General features: G+C 46.8%; 1 long non-coding RNA gene across 1 annotated transcript; it reads right to left on the bottom strand.

Moving 5' to 3' along the window:
- Positions 1–497: 497 nt before the first annotated feature.
- LOC125156902 (uncharacterized) lies at positions 498–16,839 on the bottom strand. The gene is made up of 3 exons (XR_007148838.1): positions 16,828–16,839; positions 14,827–14,832; positions 498–697 (listed from the first exon to the last, which is right to left on the bottom strand). It is a non-coding gene; the product is annotated as an uncharacterized LOC125156902 (long non-coding RNA).
- Positions 16,840–25,955: the final 9,116 nt, after the last annotated feature.

The raw sequence follows: 25,955 nt of genomic DNA, 5'->3' as shown, positions 1-25,955 counted from the left end.
CACCCAAGTTTGGACAAACAAGATTAGGTAAATAAGTATAGAGAAGGTGGGGCAGAAGCCCCAGTATAGAGAGGGTGGGGCAAAGGCCCCAATATAGAACATAGGTATATGAAATAAATGAGATTAGATATTTGGGGTGGAAGCACCCCCCCCCCCCCCAAATTAGTACTATAGCAGAAACCTGCTTTCACAGGAAGGAAGGACCAAGCTAGGTGAACAGGTAAATTGGGCTATAGACCGCCGCCCTGCAGGTGAAGCAGCCCAGAGCGGAGATGATTAACAAAAGAAAAGGTGCCTTGTTAACTCTGAGGTCACGTGTCCTACCTGTCTCATCCCCTAGGCTAGCTAAGGTAAACAGAGGTCGTGCCTCCTGTCCCTTGTAAACAACCTTCCACCCCGACTGCCCGGCACCGTATTTTGTTTTGTATTAACCCAAACCCTTAACCCCGAATATCCTCAAGACGCCCTTTCCCTCATGTCCCCAAGTTAGTGTTTACAGATCATTGTCTCTTTGTGCACGTCCATCGCCATGTTTCTAAGCCTTCTGATCCTAATAAAAATGGGGCAAGGACCCTTATTCGGGGCTCTTGTCTTTTCCCGGACATTAGCCATGTCTCACTTTTCATCCTGCGTCCTGCTCTTCTGCTGGCCAAAAGAGAACTTTAGACTTAGAGTCTACGACAATAAGGAGTGCTTTCTGATTGAGGATAGTGTCGACCACCTTTTCCAATGACTGTAAAATAGGAATATATTGTTCCTGCTTTGGGATAAAGAGTCTCCCATAATGAACCTCTCAAAAGTTCCATGGCAGCAAATCCTAATATACTTTTGCTTTATCCCTTACCTCTTCCCCTTTGCTTGCTTCTTCAATTCCACATATGAGTGAATTATTGGATGTTATTTGTTTTTTCTGATTGACTTATCTCACCTAGCATCATACTATCTAGTTCCATCCATGTCCTTGCAAATGGAAAGGTTTCATTCCTTCTTTTGGCTATACACACACACACACACACACACACACACACATAGCCATTCATATCCATATATATCCATATATATATATATATATCCATCCATATATTCATATATATCCATATATATGCCCATATATTCATATATCCCTATATATAGTCATCTATCTATCTATCCATATATCCGTATATATATCCATACATATCCATGTATCTATCTATCTATCTATATATATCCATATATGTCCATCCATCTATAGAATATGGATAGAGGTAGAGAGTATGATGTTAAGTGAAATAAATCAATCAGAAAAAGACAAATGCCATCCAATAATTTTACTCATATGTGGAATTGAATTAACAAACAAGCAAATGGAAAAAAATAGAGATAGAGAGAATCCAGAAACAGACTCTTAAGATTAGAAATCAATCTGATAGTACCAGAGGGGTGGTGGATAGGGGGAGGTGGTAAAATCGGTGATGGGGTTTATGAGGTGTACTTGTCATAATGAGCACAGGATGACATATGGAATTGTAGACCTGAAAGTAATATAACTCTTCATATTAACCAACGGGAATTAAAGAAACAAAAAAGAAAATACACTGTGAAAAAGGACAAAAATTAAATGAGGACCTATCCAATCATTTCCTAGGTGAATTACATGAGAACTGAGTCATGGCACTCTTACATTACCTGCAGGGTTAAGAGCTACCTTGGAGGAAGTTAGTGTCCTCTAAGGCACATAGCACAGAGATTCCTCCTCACGTGGCCCCCTCCTGCTACCTTGCATGCAGAAATATTTAGTGGTAATTGTGCAGGCATTTAAGAAAAATCAGGATGATAATATTTTACAGATAGATCAATGGAATGGATTGCAATGGAAGGTCAGTGGGAAACACTCCGTGCATGCCATCCTGGGCCTGTACTTGTGACCCTCTTGACCCACCTCCAATACAGGTTCATTTTGTATGAATTCCTTTAACCACCAGCCATCCTTGCTCTGTGCCCAGCACTATATCTTTATTAGTGACCATGTCAAAACGTGACCTGTGCCATGTGGAGATGACTTCCAATGAGGAAGACAGAAATGAAAGGGGTGTCCATGTGGTTAGCAGGGATGGTGGACAACAGCAACGGGTCATTTAAAATAGAGACCTGCACTTCAAAGGAATCTTCTTCCAAAAGGAAAACATAGCACATAGGTCTTGTAAAAGGAATGAAGTAGAGCTTTGGGAAAAGTTTATTTTTATATCAAACAAAAGGTGTGTGATAATCTCACTTGTGTACTTATTCCTAGAACAAAGAATTAAACTGGAGTGGACCAGGGCTCTGTCTGGCCATTTGTCTCACCAAATTATAGCATTTTGGCAGAAATCTTCTAGCCTCTTTAATTTTTTCCAAGGGCTTCTCTAATCCTGTGGCAATCAAAGCATTCTCTTTGGAAACCTCCATTGTGTCATCTTCCTTATTCACTTTCCCTTCTTTGTTTATGAAGAAGTTTAACCAAACCAGGGTACATCTACAAGCAGCTTTCTGTACTATTTGGAAAGACAAAATAAGGATAATGAAGAAAATTAAAAATCCTGGCATTCAAAGACAATCACAGCCTAAACTATTTTTCCACTTATGAGCATGGAGTGGTCACAGGGAGTGGACCCCAGGGAGGGCTCAGACTTAAAATAGAGCAAGGGGGTGTAAATGGATAGAGGGAGGGCCAGAGTTCTGCATCAGTGATAAGAATGAGATAATGCAGAGGGTGACTGACTAGCACAGTCTTCCCCGGCTCAATGACTGACTCGGGAAGGAGAGACACCTGTGGGCTTTGGCAAAAATGTGCCGTCCATGAGTTCCACCTGAAAGACCTGTCAGCAAGAAGCCTGCCCAAATTATTTCCTCAGAATCATAAGGAAAGCCCTGGCTCTGTGTATGTGTCCCGCCCTTACCATTAGGACATAGGGGCAGCAGTGATACAGCTGTAGCAGGGATGTGCTCCCGGCTGATGGGCAAGTGTTTGGAAGAGGGACGTGTTGCAGGATTCCATCCAAAGGTACTTTCTGTGCTGGCCACATCCTGGAGCATCCTGCCCACATGAAAACCTGCTGTTGTTCAAAATGAAGGTATCTCCATTAGTGAGGGGAGGGAGGCCAACTGGATACCCATGCTGGTGCATACCCTAGACAGCTAAGCAACACCATGTGCTCAGGGACAGAAGGGCCAACTTTCCTCTGGGATATTAGACCCAGAGAGCCTTCAGTTTCCTCAGGAACTGACTGGGAAACTGGCACCATTCATACAGCCGTGGCTGTGTAAGTAACAGCCCCAGGGTCCTGGAACATGAACTGAGACCTAGCTAGAAAAGCAGCAATAGGATGTGCAGGAGTACAAGCAGTGTCAAAGCTCTGCATCTCCAAAGGGAATAGCATCCATCTGCGAAGGAGATTATCTTTATTAATTAACTCTTGATTCAGACAGGTGGACAGCTCCCTTCCTAAAACCTCTGGCTTAGCCTACACACAAGAATTCTCCAGTGGGCACCTGCACATGCTCTAGGTTTGGTGATGTCCACAAATTCTGAAACACAACTCCCAGGGCCCCTGTGGCCAAACCTATTGAACACTCATCAGTATTGTACCAGACTCCCCGCTTAATAAGAAAGGATATGACTCTGAGACACAGGCTCTGAAAGGATTCCAGGGAATCCCTTGTTTCAAAAGAAGAGCAATTATTTGCTATTGCTATAATAGCCTGCTTAGCAACAAGAGTTCAGGGACATAAGAGTCAGTTGTCCTCTTGGACATCAGGCTGAGAGCCCTCCACTGGCTCAGGAACTGACTAGAAACTAACTTCCAATCCTTGGAACATGGTTGTGTATGAGACAGCCACATGCCCTTGCTGTGTGAACTGAGACCAAGTTAGAAAAGCAGCAATGGGAGAAGAATGACTACAAGATGAGTCAAAGTTCTCCATTCAAATGGGCACAGGTCTAATCGAGGAAGGAGATATCTCTAACATCCCTTCCTCTTGTCCCACACAGGAGGTGGAATCCTCCCCTAAACACTGGCTTAAACTACCCTCAAGCAGTCTCCCTGGGCATCTTTACACACCCGAGGTTTGGGGATGACACATAATTCTAAAACGAAATTAAGAAGGGCCCAAAGCAATACCTATATCACCATCACAAGGACACCACCAAACTCCCAAGCTGAAACAAGAGGCTATTACTCTATGAAACTGGCTCTGAATAAATTCCATGCATAAACTGTCTTCACAAAAACGGCTAAGTGGTGGCAATGGAGACACAAACTGCCAGAGTTCTTCATCACACGTGAGATTTGGAGAATGTTGAGAATGAATACCCAGTGCAGTCTCCTCTCAACGAGGTTGTATCCAGAATAAGAAATGCCTGTGGGCTTAGGCCAAGGGAGCCTCTGAAGGACTACACGTGGGAGGCGGGAATGAGACCAATGTGGCACGCCGATGTGTTTCTTCATTTCTCCTAGGACCAGCAAGGAGGCCAGCTCCCCGCTAACACATCTGGCCCAGCCTCCAAACAAACAAGTCTTGTGTGGACCGCTGCCAAGGCCCCAGGGCTCTGGATATCCATGTAGTCCTGAAACCAAAAGGCTAGGGCTCCTTTGGCTCAAACTGTCCCACAGTCACAAGGGCTGATCCACATTGGACATCTCCAAGCCAGAGATAGAACTCTGAAAGAATGAATTTGTATGGATCCATAGACAAACCTTGATGGATTTTAAACAATGTCATTAAACTTGATATACCTAGGGCCAGAGCTCTTCATTAAAAATGAGAATTGGATCATGTTTAGAAAAAATGCTGAACCTGGAACTCAAAATCGGCTGTCCAATGCACCCAACCTTATGTCTCTCCCACACTCTACCAGGCACTCTCAATTCAGCCTTCCAGGGAAATCTGTGGACTGATATCAGTTCTGCCCCTGAAACCTCCCGAGACCTAACCCTGACCCTAGCCAAGGATCATTCCCTATGGGAGCCCAATTTGCAGGTCTGGGACAGAACGTTTATGGGACCAATAACAGATGCAGGATTATTCAGTATGGATGTTGAAACACCAACATGTGATATGCAGTATAGGGATGGAGCTGCACAAGGTGGATCCTGAAGGCAACCTAAGCTTGGCCCACTCCATAGGCTGGCCCTTGAGCCCAAAGACTAAGCCTGACCTACACCATCCCATGCGCCCTCAACTAAGCCCTCCAGGGAATTCATAGCACTGCTGGCGGGTTGAGACCCTGGCACTTCCTAGGAGCCAACCCTAACCCTAGTCATGGCCCTACTTCTAAGAGGGATCACCTCCTAGGTCTAAGAAACTGAACAGACTTGGCACACTTGGTGGGCGCTGACAAATTCAGTGAGAAACCCTGGAGTTGACCGTGAGATTTCCAGGGCCTGACTGGAACTTCAGAAAATGAGCCAGGGCCAAAACCTAAGCCTGGAACACACAATCAGCCCTGCAGTGCCCCCAAACACTTAGCGTGTCCTTCACACTAACAGGCACTCTCAACCTAGCCCTCCAGGTAGATCACTGAACTGGTGTCATTTCTGCCCCTGAAACCTCCCAGGACCTAACCCGAAACTTATTCAAGGCTCCATCCCCATAGGGGCCCGATTCCTAGGTGAGAACAGAACGGATATGGGGCCCATAAACGGTGCAGGATTATTCAGCATAGAATTTGAAATATCACCATGCCATTTCCAAAGCAGGGTTGGAGCTGCACAAGGGGGAAAATGAGGGCCAACCTAAGCTTGGCCCACACCCTAAGCTGGCCCTTGAACCCAAAGACTAACATGCACCCTCACATGCACCTTCCACTCAGCCCTCCACAGAGACCATTGCACTGCTGGGGGTTCAACGCCTGGAGCCTTCTGGAACCTAACCATAAACCTAGCCAGGGCTTTGGCCCTAAGGGGGACACCATGGACGTCTGGAAAAAAAAAATAATAATAACAGATTTGGGCCGATGATCAATGGGGAATATCTCAGCATGGAAGCCAGAATTTGCCATGACCTTTCCATGGCCGGGATGGAGCTGTAGGAAGGGATCCTGAGACCTTGCTTAAATCTGGCCCACGCTGTTAAACCTGGCTCCTGTTTTTAAACCCTAAACCTGACCCACACCCGGCCATGGACCCTCCATTCAGCCATCCAGGGAGATCTCGCCACTTTTGGTGGTTGTGCCCCAGGCACTTCCTGAGAGCCAACCCTAACCCTAGCCATGGCTCTGCTTCTAAGAAGGATCACCTCCTAGGTCTGAGAAAAGAACAGACTCATGATGGGTGCCCTAATATTGAGCGAGGTATGCTGAAGTTGACCATGTGATTTCTTGGGGCTTGAATGGAGCTTCAAGGGGGATCTGGTGCCTAAACATAAGCCTGGAACACACAATTGGCCGTCCACTGCACCCAAACCGTATGTCTGTCCCGCACCCTAACAGGTGAACTCAACTGACCCTTCCAAGGAGATCAGAGGACTGGTGTTGGTTCTGATCCTGAGATTTCCTGGGACCTAACCCTGACCCTAGACAAGGCTCTTTCCCTGTTGGGGACCAATTTGTAGGCCTGAGAACAGTAAACGGATTTGGTGCCCGTAACCAGTGGAAGATTATTCAGCATGGAACTTGTAAAATCACCATGCCATTTCCAAAGCAGGGATACAGCTTCCCAAGGAGGATCCTGAGGCCAAAGCTAAGCTTGGCACACACCCTAGGCCAACCCTTGAACCCAAAGACAAAGCATGACTCACACCCTACCATGCAACCTCAACTCAGACCCCTGGGGAGAACCCTGCCTTGCTGGGGTTTCAGCCCCTGGAGCCTCCTGGGACCTAACAAGAACCCTAGCCAGGGCTCTGGCCCTAAGGGGACCCACCATAGACGTCTGCAAAGAGAACAGATTTGGGTTCAATGGCCAATGGGGAATACCTCAGCATGGAAGCCAGACATTTTGCCATGGCATCTCCATGGCTAGGTTGGAGCTATAGGAAGGGACCCCCGAGACCTTGCCTAACTCTGGCCCATGCAATCTTCTGGTGCCTGATTCAAACACTAAACCCGACCCACACCTGACCATGTGCCCTCAACTCAGATGTCCAGGCAGATCACTGCACCGTTGGTTGTGCTCCTGGCACTTCCTGGGAGCCAACCCTAACCCTTGCTGAAGTTCTACTTCCCAGGGGGCCCACCTCCTAAGTCTGAGAAAAGAACAGACTTGGGGCCCATGATGGGCACTGAAATATTCAGCAAGGAACCCTGCAGTGCAGTTCACCACAAGATTTCAAGGGCCTGAATGGCACTTCAAAGGGGATCCGGGGCCAAAACCTATACCTGGAACACCCAGTTGGCCATCCACTGCATCCTAATTCTATGCCCATCCAACACCCTAACAGGAACCCTCAACTCAACCCCCCTGGGCAAACCACTGGACAGTGTCGGTTCCACCCCTTAAGCCTCCCAGTACCTAACCCTAACCCTAGCCATGGCTTTTCCCTATGGGGGCCCAATTGCTAGGTCTGAGAACAGAATGGATTTGCGGTCCATACCAGTGTGGGATTATTCAGCATGGAACTTGAATATTTCATGTAATTTCCAAAGCAGGGATGGAGCTGCCCAAGGGGGGGACACTGTGGCTAAAACCTAAGCTTGGCCCACACACTTTGCCAGCCCTTGAACACAAAGACTAAGCCTGACCTGCACACTACAATGCTCCCTAAACTCAGCCTTCCAGGGAGACTACAACACTGCTTGGGGTTCCATCCCTGTCACCTCATGGGACCTGGCCCTAACCCTAGTCAGGGCTCTGGCCCTAAGGGGGCCCACCATGGAGGTCTGATAAAAGAACAGATTTGGGCCCAGTGACCAACATGGGAATATCTTAGCATGGAAGTCAGAATTTTGCCATGACATTTCCACGGCAAGAATGGAGATGAGGGAGGGGATCTTGAGACTTTGCGTAACCCTGGCCCACAGAATCTTCTGCCTCCTGAATCCAAACCCTAAGCCTGAACCCCAACTGCCTGTGCGCCCTCAACTGAGCCATCCAGGCAGATCATGGCACTGTCAGTGATTGTGCCTCTAGCAATTCCAGGGAGCCAACCCTAACCCTAGCCACGGCTCTGCTTCTAAGGGGGCCCACCTCCTAGGTCTGACAAAAGAACAGTCTTGGGGCACAGGATGGGTGCTGAAATATTCGGCAAGGAACCCCGCAGTTGACCAGGAGATTTCCTGCCTGAATCGAGCTTCAGAAGGGGCTCTGGGGCCCAAACCTAGACCTGTAACCCACAATTGGCCATCCGCTGTACCAAAAACCCTATGCCTGCCTCACACCATAATGGCTGCCCTTAAGTCAGCCCTCTGGAGAGATCACTGGACTGGTGTCAGGTCTGCCCTTGAAACATCCCTGTACCTAGCCCTAACCCTACCCAAGGCTCTTTCCCTTTGGAGACTCAATTCCTAGGACTGAGATCAGAACAGATTTGGGGCCCTCTCCAAACCCAGGGTGTGTGAAGGTGCCCAGGGGGAATGCTTGTGGGTAGGCTAAGCCAGAGGTTGGGGATGGATTCTGCCTCCTGTGTGGGACAAAAGGAAGGGAAGAGTGGGGCCTCCTTCCTCAATATCCCCCTTGCCCATTTGAATGCACAGCTTTGATTCACCTTGTAGTCATCCTCTCCCCTTGCTGCTTTCCTAACTTGGTCTCAGTTCACACACAGAGACCCTGTGTCTGTCCCCTACACCAACCAGGGTCCCCGCTGTGGAGGTGAGTTTCCAAGCCTTTCTTGAGCCAGTGCAGGGCTCTCAGAGTCTGATATCCCAGGGGACAGCTAGCCCCATGGTCCCTGAGCCCTTGGTGCTGGGCTGGCTATAGTACTGTGGGAATGGGTAACCACATGGACCCCAGCCACTAATGGATGGAGCTACCCTCATTCAGAAAAATAGTCTGTGCATGTGAAGCATGCTCCATGACCTAATCGTCTCACAAAAAGCCTTTTGAATAAATAGTGCACCAAGGTCTCATTCCCACCCCTTGATCATCACATGGAAGCACATTCTTCATATCTCAGACCCACTGCTGCCCCTGTTGACGGATATGATGGGCAGAAGCACACCAGAGGCCAAAGTTCCCATCTATTTTTTAAGGAGACCCTTAAAAAGCCCCTTTCTCACAGGGTTCCAAAGGGCATCCTTTGGAGCTCTCCTGTAGCCAAAGCCTCCAAAAACTTCTTGTGATTCCTGAGCAAGCAGGCTTGCAAATATATTGTGCTATTCAGGTTCTTCTAAACATGATCCAATTCTCATCCTTAATGAAGAACTCCGGCCCTCGATGTATCTAGTTTCATGACATTGCTTTATTATCCATCAAGGTTCGTCTCGGGTTCCATACAAATTCATTCTGAGTACTATCTCCGACTTGCATATCTCCAAGGGTGACCAGCCCTTGTGATTGTGTAACAGATGGAGCCAAAGGGGCTCTGGCATTTTGGTTTCAGGACTAGATGGAAATCCAGAGTCCTAGGGCATCATAAGGAGTACAGCCAAGAACTGTTTTTGTGGATTCTGTGCCAGACATATTAGTGTGGGGGCTGGCCTCCTTTTGGGCCTAGGGGAAATGAAGGTAAACATCTCCATTCCACATGGATCTCATTCCCATTGGATGGAAATATTGAACGCACTTTGGTCCTGGCTGCAGCTATTCCCTACCCCTTACTGTTTCTGACTCCCTCTTCATTCACCCTTAAGAGCCATGGAGCCAGCATTCACTCAGCAGACACCCAGGGATGGGCGTCGGGTTCCCACTCAGTCCTGTGCTCAGTAACAGCCATGGGCATCGGATACCTCAAAGGAGCATAGCCCTCCTATCCCTGAGCTTGGGGCTTGGTTGTTTGTAGCAAGGGGTTGGGGAGGGGTGTCAGCTCGCATTCTTGCTCTGCCTAATTGAGGCACCTTCCTTCTGAAAAGCAGACAGTTCATACAGGAGCAGTAGGCTCCAGAAGGTGGTCAGCACAGAAAGAGCCCTTTACAGGTAGAATGCACCAATGCCCTCTCCACACTTTGGAGCCACAGCTGGGGTCACCTCCCAGCTACAGCACTGTCACTGCTCACTCCATTCAATCATGGGAAAAGCAAAAAAGCAGACAAAGTTCCAGGGCTCTCTAGGTCCTTCTGAAGGAAGAAGGCAGGCCTGTTGGTGACAGGGCTCCCAGATGGAGGATCTAGAGGGCGATTTTGCCTGAGCCCTCTGGTGTTTCTTCTTCTTCCCACAGCCAGCCACGTTTCTGGGGGCTGGTGCTGGGTACTCCCTTCTCCATAGAATTCCCCTTCCAAGTTCTAAAGAGCTCCGGTCCTCCCTATCCACCGTGACACATCTTTGCTCTCTTGTACAAACAAGGTTCTTCCCACAATCTGTTCAGAGTCAGCCCTATCCTGTGCCTTCCACCTGGGAGTCTCATCCAGTCCTTGTGGTTGGGGGACAAATTTTGCCACAGGGCTCCTTCTTTGTTAAGCCACTGGGTTTCAGAAGTATGCGGCCATTCAGGGACTGAGGACATTCGAAGGATCCCAGCAGAGGATGTTTGGTGTGTAGGCTGGGCCAGAGATTTGGGAAGGGAGCTACTCCCTCCTTCTGGGCCCAGGGCAAATGAAGCAAGACATTCTCTTTTGAAATGGATCCCCATTACCACTGGAAATGCTGAGCTATGGCCTTCTTAGTTCCCATTTACTTCCCCTTGCTGTGTTTCTGACCATTTGTTTTTCCCTTTAGGAGCCAAGGAGCCATCATTCACTCAGCTGGCACCCCTGAGTAGGCCGCAAACTCCCCCTTTGCTCCTGTGCTAGTGATGGCTATCAGGCTCTGTTATACCAAAGGGAAGAAGGCCTTTAGCCCCTGGGAACTTGGTGCTTGGCCTGCTGTGCTATGGAAGGTGAAGGGGAGCCAGCTTGCCTCACTGACCCAGATGACTGAGTTGCCTTCATTCTGAGAAGCAGGCAGTTTGCATATGGGCTGTGTGAACCAGGAGGCGGTCAGCATTGGAAGAGCCCTTGCCAGGAATGAGAGAACCAAGTCCTTGTTGCAGATTCCTGAGCCAGAGCCATCAGATCTCAGTAGCTCCAGATCCAACACTGCTGCCTCCTTCAACTGATGGGAAAAGTGGCAGGGATAGACCAATCCAGAAATCACTGGCTTCTAAAGAATGAATTCAGGCTTCTTGTTCCCAGGGCTCTCAGTTGTAGTCCTTCAGAGAGCTCCCTTGACCTAAGCCCACAAGCCTTTCTTATTCCAGATACAACCTGGTGGATAGACTGCGCTGGGTACTTCATTCTCAGCTTTCTCCAAATCTCATGTGTGATGAAGAACTCTGGCAGTGTGTGTCTCCATTGGCACCCATTAGCCCTTTTGATGAAAGAGGGTTTGCACGGCAGCTTTTCTGAGACAGTGTCTCAGAGTACTATCCTCTTGTTTCAGCTTGGGTATTTGGTGGTGTACCAGTGATGGTGATAGAGGTGTTGTATTGGGTCCTTCTCAATTTGGTTTCAGAATGATGTGGCCCTCCCCAAACCAGGGTGTGTGAGGGCGTCCAGGGAGAATGCGTGTGGGTAGGCCAAGCCAGAAGTTGGGGGTGGATACCGTCTCCTGTGTGGGACAAAAGGAAGGTATGGTCAAGGCCTCCTTCCGTGTTTTCCCCCATGCCCCTTTGAATGCACAGCTTTGACTCCCCTTGTAGTCATTCCTCTCCCATTGCAGCTTTCCTAACTTGGTCTCAGTTCACACACTGAGACCATGTGACTGTCCCGTATACAAGCAAGTTACAAGGATTGGAAGCGAGTTTCCAGTCAGTTCCTAAGCCAGTCAAAGGCTCTCAGTGTCTGATATACCAGAGGACAATTGACCCTCATGTCCCTGAGCTCTTGTTGCTTGGTCGAGTATTATTGCAATATTAAATAATTTCTCTTTGGAAACAAGGGTCTCCCTGGAATCATTTCAGAGCCCTTGTCTCGAGTCATAATCTTTACTATTAACCTGGGAGTGTGGTACAGTCCTGGTGATTGTGCAGTAAGTTTGGGCGCAGGCACCCTGAAATTTGGGTTTCAGAATTTGTTGACATCACCAGGTCTAGAGTATGTGCAGGTGCCTAGTGGAGGATGCTTGTGTGTAGGGTAAGCCAGAGGTTTTAGAAACGGAGCTCACCTCCTGTCTGAATCAAGAGTTGATTAAGAAAGGTATATTTTTTGACAACAGATGCTATTCCCTTTGGAGATGCAGAACATTGGCACTGCTGGTACTCATGCTCATCCCATTGCTGCTTTTCTAGCTAGGTCTCAGTTCGGGTTCCAGGGGCCATGGGCATACAAATGGTGCTGGTTTCCCAGTCAGTTACCGAGGAAATTGAAGGTATATGCGTCTAATATCCTAGAGGAAATCTGGCCCTTTTTCTCCCTGTGCATATGATGTTGCTTAGCTGGCTAGGGTATGCACGCGCATGGGTATCCAGTTGGCCCCCCTCCCCTCACTAATGGAGGTCCCTTCATTTTGAACAACAGCAGGTTTTCATGTGGGCAGGATGCTCCAGGATCTGGGCAGCACAGAAATTATCTTTGGATGGAATCCTGAGCCAAATCCTGCTTCCAAACACTTGCCCATCAGCCAGGACATCCCTGCTACAGCTGTATCACTACTGCCCCTATGCCCTGATAGCAAGGGCAGGACACATACCCAGAGCCAGGGCTGTAGCTCTGATCCTGAAGGAAAAATCTGGGCAGGTTTCTTGCTGACAGGGCTTTCAGGTGGAACTCACAGATGGCACCGTTTGTCAAAGCCCACAGGTGTTTCTCCATCCTGAGTCAGTCAGCAAGTTGGGGAAGGTTGTGCTAGTCATGTCACATCATTATCCCTGATACAGAACCCTGGCCCTCCCTCTATCCATTTTAACCCCTTTTCTCTATTTTAAGTCTGAGCCCTCCCTGGGGTCCATTCCATGTGATTGTCTTACAGTCAAACACTGGACTCTCCACTGAGGATTTTGGTCTAGTCGTTGTGACTATGGCACATGTTTGGCAAAAGAGCCCCTAACTCTTCAGGAGGATAGTTTGCCCTGTATGTTTCTTAATCTCTGCATGAGTCTTGCAGAACACAGGTTTCTGACCAAGTAGGCCTGTGTTTTTGTTTTTGTTTTGCCATGGACAGATCTAGTTTCAGGGGTTTGGTGTAATAGTTCTGCTGGTTTGGTGGATGAGAAATTACACCAAATCCATTGTCCTATGTTCACTTTTCTAATGATGAGTGAGGCTGGACGTTCATTGCTTACAGCCATTTCCAAAACGTAGCCACTCTTCTCAGTTCTGGGGTGAACCAGCTGAAAACACTCTCATGGACTTCCCCAGGGGACACAGACAGTGATCCATGTCCAGCAAGTAAACTTCACTCTTTGGGAATCCACTAAGCTATTATTGACTGCCTTCAAACCAGGGGAACAATGTTGGAATGATTGGAGGTCAGTGTCAAGATTTTTTACACAAATTCTATCACTTTCTTCTTTTTTCTGTGCTTGTTCCATCTCTTTCTATGTCTCTCTATTCCTCTCTCTCTCTCCCCTCCATCCCTCCCTATGCCTTCTGTCCACATTTGCTCCCTTTGTCTCTCCTCTCCCCATGCAAATGGAGAATCAAGAACTTAACTTGGAGGCTACCATATGAGATCCCTATATGGGAAAGAATTAAATAAGTTCCCGGGTGAAAATATTGAAATAGGCTCAGTTCAAACTGAATTCTGACATTTCCCCTATGAGTGAGACTGTGAGTAAAATATCATCCTGATGAGTCTCCTTTGAGACCACAGCCCTGTATTTATAGAGACTTTGAGTCAGTGTCACACAGCTATGTTGTGCCTGGATCCCTCTCCCACAAAAATTGTGAGCTATTAAAGTTTTGTAGTTTCAAGAGTCAAGATTTTTGATAATGCTGTCAGAGATGAGTGAATAACTCACAATCTATGAGGTCCCAGCCTCTGGTCTATGCCCTGCCTCTTCCATGCCTCTCTTTTCCCAGGAACCCACAGCTGTATTTTCCACCTTTCTAATGTTTCTAATGGACAAACTTAATTCTGTCTCCTAGTCTCTGCACCAGCAATTTCTTCTTCCTGACACATGCAGACATGTGAAGTGTGGTTCCCTCTTGTCATGATGGCCCCGGCAAATGTCACCTCTGTGAGGCCTCTCACACCCTCCAGTGACTCCCCAGCCTGTCCTCACAGCACACTTGCTCTTTTCAAGATTACATTTCTTGCCTTTTCTTCACACGTCTTGCCTTTCATACCACTGTCCATCTCCCCTGCAGACTGTGAAGAACTGGCAGGCAGAGACCACTTTGCACTGTAAGCCTTTCACTTAGGCCCACCAGATCCCCAAGAACAAGGTGAGTGCTTGGAGCAGTTATTGAATGAATAGAACCACCGTGGAGCCCTCCATCTAGATTTTGACCGGCTTACTCTGTGGAGATAATTGCTAGTAATGGGAGATTCCTGTTGTATTTGAGGTAGGTGAAATCCAGAACAACCTCTGCATGACCTTTCCCCAACCCATTTCTTCCAGCAAACCTCAGTGGGTACCACTGACACAGGAGGCTGCCTGTTCCCTGGTGTCCAGTGCTAGCACTGGAGCCACAGGCATGAAAACCTCCAAACAAAATCATGTTTTGTTTTTATGTGGCTGACATGAAGGCAGTGGCCCTTTAAGTTCCCTAGGTAAAACTCAGGACCTACAGGCTCCAGGGTTGTGCCAGGGATCTCAGGCTTCTGCCATTCCCCTTTGTCCATCTCCAGTGTATACTCTTGACTCATGAGGCATCCTCCCATCAGCCCAGGCAATAACCACCTTATTTCCAAATGAAGAGCCTAGGGGCCCAACATGGACTGGTATTGTACTTGGACTGTAGACCCAGTGTTCAATGCTCTGACATGGCCTTCCCTATCCCAAGTCCTCACCACCCCAAGTCCCAAAGCCTATTTTGGCTCTCAAAGACTTCCAGCAAGTATAAAGCATATTTCTAGTCAATCAGAACTCTGTGAGTCATTGATGGACACCCAAGGCCAATTGACCCATTATGATTAGATGGAACTCTGGGGAAACAAAACAATCTACAGGAAAACACTGAAGCCTTTTCTTCTGTAGCTATTGTCTAAACTAAGGGTAATTAGCTCATCATAATTCCAGGTGCCCACAGAGTTGGGCTGCAGGACCCTAGTCCTTTCCTCTGGAGGCTGGGCCAAGGATGGCCCTGGGTCCAGCAAAACCTATGAACATTAGGAAATCCTTGCCTGTCTTTGGGCCTTTGAGCATTCAGCTAAGAAAATAGATGCTGCTACCCCATGGCAGACCTCTCTCTAACTTCTTTCTTCTTTCTCTCTTGTCACTTCCCCAGTGTCTGCTCTTTCTTGAACACACTATCAGTATGTGTGTGCGAGTACACACGTGGGGTTTTGGATAGTAAAATGATCCCAAATGGAGAGCTAGTGGGCATGATTCCTCCTAGAAGAGTAGAGTCTGTCATTTCCAAAGCACACATGATGAAGGGATTGGAGTCATGGCCTAAAAAGGCAGAGCCCAGCCTTCTCCTCTGGACTTTTCTCACCTTCTGTGATCTGGGCAAGTCATAGTCTTTATCATTTTAGTCACCCCACTGTACCATGAGAGCTTGGGTACATAAGTATAAAAGCCAGTTCTCCAGAGGATGTGATGTCTGGCTCTATTACACTGGATAGGGTGTAAGGTGGGAGTGTTCAGCCTCACCTGTATATTACGTATACCGGTTTACTTTAGACAGGCCTAAAACCCTGCATAAAACAGATGAGTGTTTGGAGCCAATGAGGAAAAATCATGTCTGTGTCCACTACCAGGTATGCAGGACAGCAATCGTCAACAGTGCATGAGTGTGCTCCCTGCATTATGAGGTATGGTAATGCAGCAAAGGCTCTGCTCAAGAAGTTGCTTGTTGTTGCTTAAGCAACAACCCCACCCTACTACCAAATATTGTTCCCAGTATAGAAGGCATGGATAGCAACCAGTCAGGGGCACTATATCTCAGAATCAGAGTCTACTTCCACACCTTCCTCTTGTGCTAGGCATGCAGAGATCTGTCCTTCAGAAAGATATAGATCCTCTCAAAGTCACACGGTGCTCCAATAGTAAAGTTCTGCTTTGGTTAAGCATGAGATTTGGGCACTTGCAGTAGATTTCAAAGTAACAGTGGCACAAACAGAATACACATGTGTTTCTTCTTCATATAAATTAGCCCAGATTTGGCTAGTCTATAATTGATTATGGATTGCTCACTATTAGAGATAAAATATTATTGATCTCCCTGCTCTAAAATCTCAGTATATTATGTCCTTTCTTAAAATTTTAAAAAGCAGAATCTATGCTTAATGCATTGTGCTGTGTCGAGAACATCAATCATTTATATAAAAATTATTTGGACCTCAAAAAAATTCCTTAATTATAAAATAAATTCAGATAAACTAGAACTGGAAAGTTAAGCTATACTTTTTTAAATTGATCACGTAATTGAAAAGTTTTATTATTGTTCCCTGAAAAACAGTTTATCCACAGACATCCTATGTTCGTATATTTCTTATTTCAATGTTTAGTTAGCACAACACCAAAACAAAATTGTTTGTGTGAGCTCAGTTCTCCAACATAAAATGTCTGAGCCAGGATAGCATGGTCAAAATGGAGGTGTAAAAATAGCAAGACCAAATCATCTGCTCATTATTTTCCTAGTTTCACCCCTCCCCAATAGTTATTTAACTCTCGTTAGTTAACATACATAACATTAGAATTCAATGATTCTTCACGTACAGACAACACCCAAGGCTCATCATAACAAGTGCCCTCCTCAATACTCATCACCCATCTATCCCATCCCCCACCGACCCAGAAAAAGAAATCAATGAATCGATCCCATTGACAATTGCACCAAAGATACTTTGTAAGTTACTTAGAAATCAACCTAACCAAAGAGGTATAAGATCTCTACTCTGAAAACTTATACAGGAAATGGAAGAGTACACAAAGAAATAGGAAAACATTCCATGTTCATGTTTTGGAAGTACAAACGTGCTTAAAATGTCTATACTACCCAAAGCCATCTACACATTTAAGGCAATACCTATCAAAATACCGCCAGCATCTTTCACACAGATAGAACAAAAAATCCTAAAATTTATATGGAATCACAAAAGACCCTGAAGTGCCAAAGTAATCCTGAAAAAGAAAAGGAAAGTTTGAGACATCATTGTGGAATATATACCAAAGATAACTTAAAAAATGGAAAAAGAAAAAAATATTCTAATGATTTCTTGTGACCGACTCACTTATTCCAAGAATGCTTGTATTCATTTTGTCTTTATGCTAATAGTTCAGCAGCAATATCATAAAATCAAATGTTTGGCATTCAAATATTTAGCAGAAATTAATAAAAAATGAGATAGAATGTGTTAACATGAAGTTTCAGTGTTTCATTTTTACATTTCCTAATCAGAAGTGTTTCAAAATATTCAAACTCCTCATTTCTAGGTGATAGTAGAATTTGACAAAATTCAGAAGCCACAAATAAAAGACTTCCTTTCAAGTGAACTTAGGTATTTCTATATTTGTGTCAGGTATCAGGTACCTGTTTGGAGATCACACAGAATTATTCAAAGCTCAAGCTCTGGAAGGCATCCCACTTTAGTCACATATGTTATTATAATGCCTATGTAGCTGAAGGCATAAAAACAGAGTGATGTGTTCCCATGTGTTTAATGCAATCCAAAGACAAGTAGCATGTTGCAAAGCAATCAGGTTAGATGTTAAACAGAGTAGAGAATATAAAATCCAAATGCACTTCAGTGCAGGTGGTGCTGAAAACAGCCCAGCTTACTTCAGGGGCAAGAAGAAACTGACTGAGATCAAGAGTCAGAGTCAGGAGCACCTGGTCTGTCCTTAGACAGTGACAAGAAATACTAGGCAAGCTCCCACTCTGGTGGTGTACTACAACACAACCATTTGTTTTTGATGTTGGTTAAGAAAGGTTGTTCTTTTGTTACTGAGAACTCAGTTCTTGGCAAGATTGTGTTCACCCAGTTGGTCACTCCCTGCTCTCTACCAACCTCCTAAAATGCCTGAAGTTCCTTCATTCTGAGATATAACGGTTTGTCTATGCAATGCCCATATTTTGAAGATGCAGGGATAGAAAAAATAAACTCAATAGCTAACAGATGAGAGCCCATTTCCACAGAGTTGGGTATGAGTCAGAAGCTAAACAAGAGACCCAAAATCACCATTGTTCTACCACTGAAGGAAAGGAATGGAAAATAGTGACAGCCCTTTTGCACACATGGCTCCAACATGTAGCTAAAGGATGTTCCCCTTAGATCTAGCCACTCATTTTTGGTGATGACACCAACCTTGCCTCGGGAAAAGTGCTAGTGTCCTCATGTGAAGCTTGATACCATTTTCATCTGTGATGAAGATATTTGGCCCTCAGTGCATCCCTTCAGATTCCATTGCTCTTTCATTAATGAGGATTTCATTAGAAGACATTCACAGACATCATCTGGGAGCATTTTCTTATTTTAATCATGGATTTGTGACTAGTTCCCAGTAATCTGGAATAGGCAAGGCAACAGGAGTCCATGGAAGTCTTCTGCAAGACGAACCTTGGCAAAAGGAGGCACAGGGCCTTTGAAACTGTTCAGCAGAAGAGGTTTGCATGTGCACAGGACTTGGGTGATGTTGGGAAGGATCTGATCTCATTTCTGGAACAAGGGCCTAGGGTCAAATTCAGGAGCTACAGGACTGTCCCTCAGACAGCACCCAGTAATTCCCAGAGAGCCTGCACTCACACCGTGTGTCATCACATAGCAGGTAATTTATGATATCAAAAAGTAAAGGTTGACCTCCTGCAAGGAAGAACTCTGTGTTTGGCAGAATTCTGTTGGCACAGGACCGTTGCCCTGCTCTCTGTCCACCCCTTTCAGGAAAGCCTGAACTACCTACCTCCTGAGATACTCAGGCTTCATGCATGTCAAGTGCATTCATCAAGAAGGTTAGGACACTAAAATACTCAAAGACTAAAATACAAGAGTCCGAATCTGCAGACTTGCCAGGAGCAAGATCCTACCTTGTGAATCACAACTGTGTCTTTCTACAGATAGGCAGCATTTGAAACTTGGTGATGGCTTGACACATTCCAGACCTCATTGAAGTTGGGGTGCATGACTTTTGCCTATACAACTCCCTGGTATATATAGTGGATGTTCCACTTCTCTTCAGGCCACAGGTCTTTCTTACTCCTTGGACACCAAACATACCCTGTGAATTGTGCTCAGAACATTATCTACAGCTTCACTCTGTTCTCATCTGAGATGAATAACTTTGGCCCTCATTGTATCCTTTTCAATTCCCTTACACTTATCCTCACCATGTGTTCACTGTCACACATTCAGTGCCAGAGTCTGGCAGCAGTTTTCTCCAATTTTAATTGTGGAGTCGTGCCAAATTCCCATAAGTTTGGAATAGCTTTGGAAACAGGTGCCCCTGGGGTGTCTGCCAGCTATACCCTAGGAACAGGAGGTATTGGGGACTTGAATGTGTTAAGCACAGGAGGATTGCTTGTGGGTAGAGGCAGGTGATATTCGGAGACAGTTGGCCTCACCTCTGGGGTAAAAGCTGAAGGAGATGTGGCCTTCAGGGCCACAGTCAGAAGGAAAAAAAGTCACACAGATTGAGCTCATTAACTCCTAGTGAGCAAACATGAAGATTGTTTTCTACCCTCAGAACAACTAATTTCTGGTATCAAGGGGAAAATGTTTCTTCACACAGACTTGGGGCATTGAAGTCTTAGGTTTGCACAGTGACTATTACTGGGATCTGTGCCCCTGCCATGGACTGCCTGAACATCCTGCTTTCTAAGCCTCTAGGTGTTCCCACATACCCACTCCATTTCCACAGCAGGTGAACGTGAAAGAAACTACTCAAAACCCTAAAACTCACAACACAATCCCACAGACTTAGGCATCAGCCCATATTGAGACTCTGCCCTCCAAATCATACTGATTTTACCTGCTGGCAGGAAAAGCTTCAAAGCTGGCAAGTGTCCTAGCCCTCCTACACTATTTGAGTTCAAATGTAGGGTTTTGATGCTACTTTAGGACTTCTTTTGGAAACCAGACAGCCTCTAGGAGCTTTCTTCCCCGCTGTGGTGAGGCCCCTCTCTTTGTAGATTGCCCCATGTATGTGTACAGTAACAGAGGTGTCCTGGGAGTCGTTTGACTCGCTTGTCCTTGCTAATGGTGAGGGCTTGCATTAAGGCATGTCACTGCATACCCTACCTTTTGAATGCCCCCCATGATGAAACTGCTACCATCACTGAACAAGGTGAGGACTGAGTTCTGTCCAACCTGGTCATGCAGATCTGGACAGCTTGCAAATACTTTATTGTTCACCTCATAACAGTCATGATCTGGTTTCCCTTTCTCAGAAGGTAGGGAAGTTGCAAGGTTCAGCGTCTGTACTGTTTTAAGAGTGACCAACAGATTTTCACAGAGAAGCCCCTGGTGTTGTGCTAGACAAGAGTTGGAGGGGCATGAGAATTTCTTATCGTGGACAAAAAGATTCCACACTGAAACAATCTGTGGCCAGCCACAACCTGCTGGGAAGGACCCTCAAGGACGCACAGTGGTACATCGACCTTATCACCTGAAATCTGAGAGAAGTAAGCCCCCCACCAACCTACCACACCACTGCCTATCATCTCTCCTCCTCCCCTAGGATGAGCCCAGTTCTGGCTCTGCAGATATTGGCATCAAGGGATGACAATCCCTGGGCCTCTGCAGCCTTCCTTTTTCACCCAGGGCTGAGACCTTCCACCTCTCCCAGGCTGAGACACAGCAAAGTTCTCTTAAATGAACACCAGAACATAAATCCACTCCACCATCAAGAGTCACCTCAGGGCACAGTCTCAGCCCCCTCCTTGGGGCTTCTGAAACACACGTCTCTCTGACCCAAGCAGGTACTGAGATATGACTTCACAGAACGAATCAACCTCTCAGCCCTCCATATCACTGTGCTCCTGTGGGCGGAGAGACATCAACACCCCTGGCTGTAGTTGGAGATGTAGGAAAATGCAGGAGCCAGGGGCAGGGGTAAAAAACGGAAGTGGCTGTACCACATTTTCTGAAATTCACTTTAAAAGGCTTTTGCATATTCTGCAGGCCAAGGGCTGATGCCTGCCCTGAGGCAGGCTTTATCTCTAGGAAGGCGACTTTGGCCTCTGTCCAGGCAGGGTGTTCTCAGTCTGGCCCTACCAAGAGATTATAGAGTGGTCTTGCTATTGGTGAAAATCTGGGAATCCAGATTCAGCAGAATCCCATAGCCCCCAGGAATTCTCGTAGCCCCCTCTCAGTTTCGGGCTAGGTTAGGGAGGTGATAACCTTTTTCTCTGGCTTCAGTGCTCTCTTTCCATTAGACTCGATACCCTGAGTCTGACAGGAGTTGGAGGAGGACCCTTATGCCCTCTGTACTCTTGGGTATTGCTGGCAAACAGGAAGTCATTGACATGCTGGAAAAGGGTGTGGCCTCCCTCAGAAAGCCGGCAAGGCCTCCGGCCAGTGTCTCCCCAAAAAGGGCAGGTGAGTTTTTAAACCCCTGTGGGAGGTGGGTCCAAGTCAGTTGCATTTGACACCCTGTGTCTGGTTTGGTCCATTCAAAGGCAAACAAGGGTTGGGTTGGGGGGTCAAGCAGAGGCAGAAGAAGGAATCCTTTGAGTCTAGACAGGTAAACCAGCTGGCAGAGCCTGGGATCTAGCTGAGGAGGGTGTACGGGTTCGGGACCACCAAGTGTAAGACTTGAACTGGTCAGTACCCTCCTCCCGGCTTCCTGACTGGCAAGAATGGGTGTTCCAGGGTGACTGGCATTCAACCATCATGCCTGATTTCTTGAATGCCTGCCCTTGCCTCTTGTGGAAGGGGGCATTTCCTCTGTATCTGCGGTTGAGCCCCTGGGATTAACTCTACAGTGACAGGGGCCTTGTAATCTCTTACCGTGTGGCTCCTGAATTCACATAAAACTCAAATAGTTTGGCCCCCTACTTTTATTTTGATCGTGGGTTCATGGGTGCCAAGAAGAAGTGAGCCTGGCCCCCCTCAATCTGAATCTATTCCTGCTTTAATGTCCTTTCTCCTTGCAGCAGGCACATTGTTTTCTTACTAACGAGGTTTTGGGCCTCCCCCCTTTTGGCGGCTGGACCTTCCCTGTCCTTTTGTCATGTCTCTCTTGTGCCTCAAGGTCAAACGGGGTGTAAGCCTTGCATAGTATCTCATAATAATCTCAGGGGGGTTTCCCTTGAGCTGGGCATATCCATGGGCTTCTTTGCCCCTGCTCAGATCCCCCAGAAGAGAGCCTCTTGGTACCAGCAGCTGTGGACCAGCATCTGGAGAGTGCCTGCGCTTGGCAGAGGGTACAATCTGGCCACTGGTGTGGGAAGAGAGAATCCGCCATGCCCAGAGGTGGTGGGGAGACCAAAGGTGGCAGAGTATCGGGAACCAGGAGGTTCATATGGCAGGGGCAAGATTGGTTCTTCCTCTGGTTCACCGGCGAGGATTTTTGGAGGTCAGGACTTATATAGGAACTGATAAGGGTAACCTGGGTCTCTGGCGACAACATGCCAGATGTAGCAGACTGTTGGGACATCCAAGGTTCCCTCTGAGGGCCCTCCTACACCAAAAGTGGGCCATTCTAACTCACATAAGGTCCTTAACTTGCCAGGGGTTATCTTAATTCCATAGTCTCCCTGAAACCCCTTCTTTGCTCTGTCCCAATTCCATAACGTTCCTGTGAGGCAGAGTCACAAAGACAGACAGAGGGTTAGGGGTGCCCCTTCTAATGAGGAGACCAGTCAGATGCCCATCTGGCTGTGTCCCGAAGGAACTTAGGTGACGCCTAGCTGTAGCAGTCTCAGCTTTGTGACTTACAATCGGAAACAATTCCAATGCCACCATAGACTGTATGCAATTCACCACGGAATCGCAGATGGGCCCACTCAGACTCCGTGGACTTTTGGGGACATTAAGGGTGTCCTCCCATTGAGCCACAGAATCAAATTCGGCAGGTAAGCCAAGCTGAATTGTACATTCACACTCACATACACACCAGAGGTTATTACATTCCTCCCACAGAATTTCTACAGATGAGACCACTGAGGTCTCTGGGGAGTGATCGGGTCCCCCTTCCACCACTATGGGTGGGCTGATGAGGTGCCGCACCAGATTTCCTATCAGACTACTGAGGTCTCCAGGGAGTGATCGGGTCCCCCTTCTACTACCATGGGTGGGCAGGACAGGACAGAATTGGGTCCCCAGCCTTACCAGTATCCAACGTCGGGTCCAGATCCTCACCTGCCAAGTATCCTTGAGTACACCAGGAATGGTGGAGCGGGGCTGGCGTGAGGCAACCGAGTGGGAGACTGCCAAAATTCAGGCAGGGCTAGCCTTCTCCGTTGCGATTCCTCATCTCGTCACCGCCTTGCCGGTTTCCCAAACCGGTGGCAACAATGGGCCAGCACAGTTGAGTTTCCCGGTCAGGGAACCAAATGTTACGTAAACTGGTCTGGATCACTTGGCAGAAGAACCAAGGGGCACTCGGAGATCTTGGAAGGCAGAAGGTTTATTTTCTACTGGTCGGCTCAGAGGAGATAGTTCTCCAGAGGTCTGAGCCCAGAGCATCAACAGAGGGGACAATTTATAGCCTGTAACTTCTGCATTCCTCATTAGTAGTAATTTGGTGCCTGCAGCAAGCAGGGCGGGAAGAAGAACCTGGAAGGGGAGTCTTCAGGCAGGGACTGGAATTCCCTTGTCAGTCCTTTTCTGCTAACTCATAACAGATTTTTCCCTATCATGACATTCCTCAGACACTCCTGGCTGTTCAAGGACAAAGGAAAGGACAGAAAACAAGTGGTTAAGCTGATAGAGCCTCCATCAATTGACAAGTATCTTGGTAAATAAGAAAAAGACAGGAGCCTTTCTCTCCAGAAACCTATGAACTCCTTTTCCTGGAGCCCCTCCATAGTGATGTGAGAAACAAAGGCAAGAAAGAAATGACAGATAAAACTGAATTTCCTGGGGCCCCTGGGTGGCTGAGTCCCTGAAGCCTCCAACTTTGGCTCAGGTCATCTCACAGTTCCTGAGTTCCAGCCCAATGTGGGGCTCTGCGCTGACAGCTCAGAGCCTGGAATCTGCTTCAGATACTGTCTCCCTATCTCTCTGCCCCTCTCCTGACACATATTCTGTCTCTCTCTCTCTCTCTCTCTCTCTCTCTCTTTCTGTCTCACTCTCTCCTCTTCTGTCTCAAAAAATACACGTTAAAAAAATTAAAATTTAATTTCCTTGTCACCACTGACAAACATTTGAAGCTGGCAGAGTAAAATGCTTCTCAGGAACTCCCTATTGCCTTAATGTTAATATTTTGCTAGAGGTGAAAAGCAACCTTAGCTTGACAATAGCTAGGCCTCCAGTAATCTTTGAGTCTTTAGCATATGAAAGTGCTTGTCACTTGCCATTTGACTTTACCTTCCCCAAGCCCATATTATATAACCAGTCATTCTTCACATTATTAATAACAATAACAACAGTAGCAATAATAATAATAATAAAATAAACCCCAAACACACTGAGAACCAGAGTTCTTCACCTCAGGTGAAAATGGAATGACCTTTGACAAGAACACCATTTCCTAGGAATTTGGTGTCAGCAGAGTAATAGGGAAACACCTGGGGGTTTGGGATGAAAGAAAGCACCAGTCACAAGAACATGATTCCTGAGCTACATAGGGCAGGAAGGCTTCTGACACTCATGATCTAACTGAATGTTGGCTTCTTTGTGCTGTCTGGCAGCTGTTATAGGTTGCGATCGCTTATGAACTCCGGACCGCAAAAACAGGATCAAAACAAATTTATTACAGCCAGGCCAGACAGGAAAATACAACAGGTCCCAAAAGTCTGGCCCTGAACAAGCTTTGGGAATGTCTTATATAGGCTGTATTGACCACTCGAGTTGCAAAGGGTGGCAGTTTGAAAGGGCGAGCACCAAGTACACAGTCCTGAAGAATTTTAAAATATAACTTGTTGACTCTAGCTAGTTAAGAGCTGAATCATTAGTCTTCAATCTAGTTCAAACAGAATGCGGTGCCCGAGAATAGGGAAGGGTGATTACACCAAGCAGGTTTACAGAAGCTCAAACAAGCAGTTAAGACAAAGTTCTATTTCTTAGTAACTCGGCAAATGTGGCTTAAAGCAGAACTAACATCTAGGGAACAGAAACTGCACTCCTAGGAAAGCCCAAAATAAACACTGGTTCAGCATCTTATACTCTGGGGTACTTCTAAGCTTACATAGGTCATAGTTTACTCCTGGGCTACAGGAGACTAGCTATGTTTGCCCTTTACAGCAGCCATGTCTGTGGAATTGTGTTCTGGACCTGCAGTCCTTGAATGGACTCTGCCCTGACCATCTGTGGAAGAACAATGCTCATGATCAACTGATGTTCTCAGAATGCAGGAACATCAGTGGGCCAGTGGGATCAGGGCAACCAACCCTGCTCAGGCGAACAGAAGCCTTCCAAGTGCAGAGGTCTCCATATAGGAGGGCAATATGTTCTTAAATACCACCATGTGTTAGCTGCTTGTGAATGCTGGACACTCTCTGAGTAACAGTCAAATGGTTCCTGACTCTGACCTCTGATCTCCATCTCCCTTTACACAGAAGTAAGGATGGCTCCCCCCATAAGACTTTCACCTTTCCCTGGCTTTTTGCCTTCTGTTGCCAAGATAGGTCTCACAGGTGAGCCCATGGAGAAACCTTTGCCCATGTTCTCCTGGATGTAGGGGAACTTAGCAGGTTTCCATACTTGAAATCGTAGAGAAAT

This window comes from Prionailurus viverrinus, chromosome X (assembly GCF_022837055.1).
Source record: "Prionailurus viverrinus isolate Anna chromosome X, UM_Priviv_1.0, whole genome shotgun sequence".
In the NCBI taxonomy this organism is placed as follows: domain Eukaryota; kingdom Metazoa; phylum Chordata; class Mammalia; order Carnivora; family Felidae; genus Prionailurus; species Prionailurus viverrinus.
Note: the sequence above shows the minus strand (reverse complement) of the source record. Positions and strands in the feature narration are given on the sequence as shown.